The sequence below is a fragment of the Stegodyphus dumicola genome, chromosome 3 (assembly GCF_044657685.1).
Source record: "Stegodyphus dumicola isolate Sdum_Otavi_A_Nest chromosome 3, ASM4465768v1".
NCBI classification, from domain to species: Eukaryota; Metazoa; Arthropoda; class Arachnida; order Araneae; family Eresidae; genus Stegodyphus; species Stegodyphus dumicola.
In genome coordinates this window covers 114,419,910-114,426,693 of record NC_140770.1, presented here as the reverse complement: position 1 = coordinate 114,426,693, position 6,784 = coordinate 114,419,910, and positions in this window count along the sequence as shown.

The window sequence follows — 6,784 nt, the reverse complement described above, 5'->3', positions numbered from 1 at the left end:
GTTATCGGTTACATCTCTAATTTAGTCGTCAATTACTAGTTCGATTACAAAGTTCTAGTTTCGATTCACATGCACCAATCGCATGATGTGAATCGTTTGGCGAGAGTTTCATCACATATGCTAATTTAGTGAATTTTTATGTCCTAAAAAATTGCTGAAAATTGCTCGTCAGAGCTCTATTTTATAAAGTAGAACTCATCGGAGTATTTATTTTTTATTTTCTGATTTTTAAAATAAGTTTCTATAAACAGAAATATTTAAAATTAATCAATAAGCAGTTATTCCTAACAATGCTTATATAATTAACTAGTTCATATTTAGCCTGAAAAATATGAATACTTTTTCATTCAAGTTCATTATTTTGGTAGGATATCTTTGATGGCATGAGAGAGAAGGCGTTGTCTTAAGCTGAATTAGAATGAGTCGAAACGCTGTAGTAGGAAGCCGCACGTCAACGAAAGCCAAATGACAAAAGCGGAAGACGAGGATGGTCAACCATAAAAGATTTCTTTTTTTCCTGTTTAATGTAATATTCGCTCCTGTTATATGCACGCTCATACTTCCAGGTATGTGTGTATCTCCCTTTAAACCTGTATTAAATAGAAGTTCATCGAGCTCTGATGATATTTTAACAACAATCTCCTAGACAGAATTATAACAGAAAAGTCTATATTCTACAGTATTTATAAATTGATTTAAAAGAGTTAAAGTCTGTTAAGATATGCAATTTTATATTAAATAAATGCGAAATGATGTTCTGAAAGACGTCTAGGTGTTCCAAAGAACAATTGGAATATATGGAAACACCGAATAAAACAAAATTAGTAAGTCGCAAGATTTTGATAAACACAACGATGTGATAAGCTAGACTAAACTGACAAATAAACATTACACAAAAAAAGCCTTTGCATCAGTTGCAGAAAGGAAATCTACAGTAGACACTGGTACATCATTAAGTGGTCGTAATATGACGTCATTATAATCTAATAACCTGTCCTTTTGCTTAAAATTATCGTTTGCAATGACAACAAGGCAACGTCTTTGCTTCAAAAATGCTCTACATAAAGACATGTAATCAACATTTTTGCACCAGTCGTCAAACAGCGGAATTCTGGTCATCTTAAACGCAAAATATAACATCTACTCAACATGCGTGACACGTTTGCTATGCCATTACGACAACGCTGTGCTGCTTGGATGGGAGCGTAACAGAACACCGAAATAAACATTTAAAGACTCGACTAAGGAAGTTTTTAACATCCAAAATGTGATTAATTTTTTTTCTTCCATGTAAATGGTATGAAGTGCAGTTAAAAACTTTAACTCAAGTAGCGTAACTAGAACATCTAATATAAATTAGATCATTTCTTAAAATATTTTTAAATTTCAAACTTAAAAATTTCCTTCAAAAATTAAAAACCGAAAATGAAAGATTTGTATTCCACATACGAATCTAAATCTTTCCTTCATAATGTTTTGAAAATTTAGTGAATACGGTATTAAAATTAAAAGTATTTAGTTAAAATTCAACTCAAAAGTATAAAACAATAAAGTGTGCTTCAAATTATACATTTTCAGTTGTGTCCTCTATGGAAATATCTAATACACTAAATTTGAAATTTGTAATCGCATTTAATGAAATCGTATTCGGTTTATTTCCTGTATACGAATTTCTTGCGGGAGCAGTATGAAGAAATAACAAAGATGAAACTAAATAGCAAAATTCTGATACGAAGTGTAATTCTAATTAATATGTATTGCAAAGGTCAATGAATAGCAAATATGTAAATAGCTTATTAAAGAGCAAAGTGTATAAACACCCAGAAAAAGAGACAAATTTATTTCATTTTAGTATGCATTCTCTGTACCAATTCCTTTTCTGAATCTGAGAAGATAAACATTCACATAGTCTCATTAACGAAATTATATTTGCTCATACAAAGGAGAAAAGCATTCTATTTCATTACCTACGTGTATCATTTGGACATTAATGATGTATGAAACATGTTCTTTGATCACAGTGCCTTAAGAACTTCCTTGAATTTGCGGGTAGTTTACATACTTTCCTCTTCTTGTACATTCCATAAGAATGTTTAATAACCATTTAAATTATCTTTTGTAAAGGAAACTTTTTATATATCTCATTATGCATTTGCTTTTACCACAATTTATCATGTAATTTGCAAGCCAAAATATAAGTGAAATTTTTACTTTTAAGATTTCAGCCGTTTTTTCAGTATGTGATCATTCACATAGTCTCATTAACGAAATTATATTTGCTCATACAAAGGAGAAAAGCATTCTATTTCATTGCCTACGTGTATCATTTGGACATTAATGATGTATGAAACATGTTCTTTGATCACAGTGTATTTAAGCCTTAAGAACTTCCTTGAATTTGCGGGTAGTTTACATACTTTCCTCTTCTTGTACATTCCATAAGAATGTTTAATAACCATTTAAATTATCTTTTGTAAAGGAAACTTTTTATATATCTCATTATGCATTTGCTTTTACCACAATTTATCATGTAATTTGCAAGCCAAAATATAAGTGAAATTTTTACTTTTAAGATTTCAGCCGTTTTTTCAGTATGTGATTATTTACAGTATAGTTCTTATGAATACTACTTTAATGTTTATTTAACAGACTTCGCAGGTTTTCATGGTTTATCAACATTTTGGTTCTGCAATTCTCTAGGTTATCAGCATTAAATAAAAAAATAAATAAATACAAATAAAAATAAAAACCCACAAACTCTGACATCAGTTGTTGATGTTTCTTGGAATAATAAATTCACATAAGAAGGAAGAAATTAACAATTTATTAGGAAAATAGGCACAATAATTAGTGCTTATTTTCCTAATAAATGCACAACATAATATATAATATCTGGAAATAACTCAAGAAAAATACGGATATTCAGCAGTTCCTCCTAACACACGAAATAAATTGTATCAGATTACTCTCAATGTAAACCCTAGTTCGAAGTTCAGCCAACCACTAAGTCTCACAGCTGATTCACAGGCTTTTCACAACTGAGCTCTCCAAACCGTATTTATAATCTTCAGCAGGAAATCTGGAGACCTGTCGAAGAATCAGTCGTAGAGCTTAGAAAGTGTGTTTTCGCGAATATTCCAGAAAGTCGCCATGTCGGCGAAAAATCGCCAAATGTCCCCTACGTTGAGACAAATATTTTCAACACCCCTCAGGAACCGAATTTCTTATATCTCGAATTTGACTGACCTAATATTTACAATTCTAGAAACCTTGCGCCCAGAACTAAAACTTATGTAATTCTATGCAAACCATTACAAAAACGAAAAAGAAAAGAACAAGATTGTATTTGAGCATGGCGGAAGTGGCTGGATGTTCAAAACATCCACTATAAAATGGAAATATTAAGGCGAAAGCAAATGTTAATAAGAAAAATCTGAAAAGTTTCAAATTTTAAATTGCGTCCAAAGGGGCGTATTTTTAACATTTTGCGTGTTACCTTTATTCATTAAATATCACGTTCTTCGCCATTTAAGCCATAAAATTCAGTTCAAGAGCAATATCGCAAAGTAATTTTAAATTGAGCATATCTTTAGAATTTCCGATACACAGTCTCACGCGCTGGAGATTTAAAAAAAAATCTGTACAATGTTGCCACTGCTCGCTTTGAAATCCTTAAGTTTCTCAATCAAATATTCGTTAAAGTTTTACAAAATATGAAATCGATAAAAAACAAATTTTAAATGTGGGCTTCCAAATGGCCATATTCGCAACAGGATAACGTCATTCAAAATTGGATGGATCTAGGTACCGTTGTTTTATCACAATGCGAGAAACATGCATATATATTTATGCATATTCTTCATTATTAAATTTATTCAAATATAATACAGGGCGATAATATTTGGTGGCAACAGTTTGAAAAGCGAAACGGACATTCAGAGTGATTCGACGCAAAATTGCAAAACGAAAAATATACACCCTCAGGGAAAAAGCTTTTTTGGACTAATAATTGAAAGAATACAAAATATTACAACAATACAAAAATTTAAAAATACAATAAAAAGGATTAAAACATTTGAAAATATTTACAATCTTACCTATCTGTTTCCATATATTCTTAATACACAGTTGGCTTTGATATTGTGGTGGAACACAATCCTCGGTAAGAAACAAATCGTCGGAATCCCAACAAAAATGAATAAGCACATCTGTTAAGAACACTTCAAATAACAGATAAATAGCGCTTCGAATTCAAATCGCCAACAATAAACGGTTCGGCAATGTCTGCACCACATGCATCAAATGATGAAATATGCTTGAACTCTATCAGGCGATAACGGGGCAACCACCTGCGTTCCAGATTTCGCTTCGTCTGCAAATGAAGCAGTTATTTAGCATTCTTTTCCAAAATTGTCGACCTTTGACAATCCAAAATTATTTTTCTAAATGCTTCATAGCTTGTTCAACACCTGAAGGGCAATCATAGATGAGTAGTTTAACAAATTTATTATTAGATACGAGAAGCCGAGAATACTTGGTTCTCACATTGTCAATTGAGAACTTTAAACATCCCTTCAAACAAAGTAAGTTATTTTTACCAAGTTTTAAATTAAAACTAAATATTCCTGAACCGTTGTCGATAATCCATTTAGAGACATGTTGGGTAATATCTGTAAAGTAATGTTTGAATTGAGTACCTTTGATCTAAGAACAAAAGCTTTCTTGAGATCTGAAGCACATATAGGTCCATTTATGTTTGAACAATTAGTTTTAGAATAGTGAACAAACCTTTTAATCTACTCTATAATACACAGTAGACTACGTAGTTCACTGAAGTCATTAATGTTCAGCAATGATAAAAGTAAATTTCCATCGCCTGAATTTGTTATCATGGAATACACCGTCGCAGTGCATCGATCTTTATTGTATAAAATATTCGTCACAAATGTGTGATCAAGAATATGCAGCATTCGTGATTAAGCTACGAGTAAACCCGTCGAGACAAGTAAGCAGGCCCTTAACCACCACAGAGAACTTGCGAGTATCTTCCTAGTCGATTGTCATATTGCAGTGAGGTTTGGTGGATTGTCAGAACCACTGTTCTGGTTTCAACCCTCAAGTAGACTGCAATTCAGCCATTTTCTTGGCTACATATGGTTTCCATTGTTTCGATGATTTTTCAGCTCGTGAAGGGCGATTTGAGAGTCATTCCATAAGAACATTTGTTTCCAGAAATCAGGAAAGAGTTTGGTTTCGTTTCGTTTATTTAACTATGGCAAAGCACACTAGGGCTATCTGCCTAAGGGGAGGGATGCCTTCGTGGAGGACTTTCTAAGGGAACTGACTCGTATACACGTTACACATGGGGAAAACCACGAAAACGCCCATGCAGCAGCCCGTTCGCCGGATTCGCGGGATATAAATCAGGAAAGAGACCTTGTAAAGAATTCCCTAATGTAATATTGTTAAGTTTTGGTCCTACAATATTATCTAGTGAATCTGTAAAGTTAAATAACTAATTAAACCTTAAACCTATTAGCTAGCAAAACCTAAAATAATCATAGAAATATAAGTGCTAGCAAATTCAACATATTTGTGTTCGTATTTATTGGTAAAGTCATTGCGTTGTATTTTCTCCATTGCGGGACCGTGCTCAGGTAAGGATAGCATAAAAGATAAATGCAATGCTCAAATGAAAGCATAATGAGAATTTCCGATTAATAATTAGATTTATTAAGTCTCCAAAGATTATAATTATACTTCACATTATTATTTCTCATGAATTAACTATTATACTTTCATATTTAATTTAATTTAAATTTTGGTACCAAATCACATATATGACATACTTAGTTACTATTCCAAAACAAGCTATTAAGGTAACTGAAGAAGGAAATAGGTACATTATCTGGACGAATAATTATTTCATACAAATTTACATTATTAATTATGAGGAGCATTCAGCCTAAATTTATGTAAGCTAAATGGAAAGAGGAGCAAGGCGAAATTTCCAAAATGTACACTGGTAAAATAAATTAAGAGAGTTTGCGTATTTGATCTACGATTTTCAGATCCACTGGACAGATTTTTAATAAAATTTGGTCTGAACATACGTTGCTATAATATTTGGTCTGAACATAGATTGATATCGTACAAACAAAATAAGCATTCAATAATTATAATAGACACACATGTTCGTATGTAACAGTCATGGAAGTGAAGTTCTGAAACAGCGGTTGCAGAAAACACAAAAGAAATCGATTAATAGGGGGTATGGTCCTCTCTTACAGCCATACAGGCCTCACAGCGTGATATCATATTGGAAATAAGGCAGTTTATCAGTGACTGTGGTAATTGGTACCACTCATTCAACAACGCTGTTTTCAATTTCTGGATGGTTCTCGGAGGGCGATTGCGAATTGCAGTTGCCCTTCCCAGAGCGTCCAGACATGCTCTATAGCGTTGAGGTTTTGAAGACTTGACTGGCTAATCCATCCGGCGAATATCCTCACTTTCGAGAAATTCGTCGACCAGAAGAGCTCTATGGGGCTTCGCGTTATCGCCCTGTAAGATGAACTCGGAGCCCACTACAGCCCGGAAAAGGCAAACATAGGGCTTCAAGACCTCATCCCTATACCTCACACCAGTCACAGAGCCTCTGTCGAAGACGTGAAGAGGTGTGCGACCATCCAACATGATGCTTGCCCAGACCATTACATCGCCTACGCCATAATTGTTGATTTTGCGGACATTGGAGGGCAGATAGAGAGTCCTTGGCACTCTC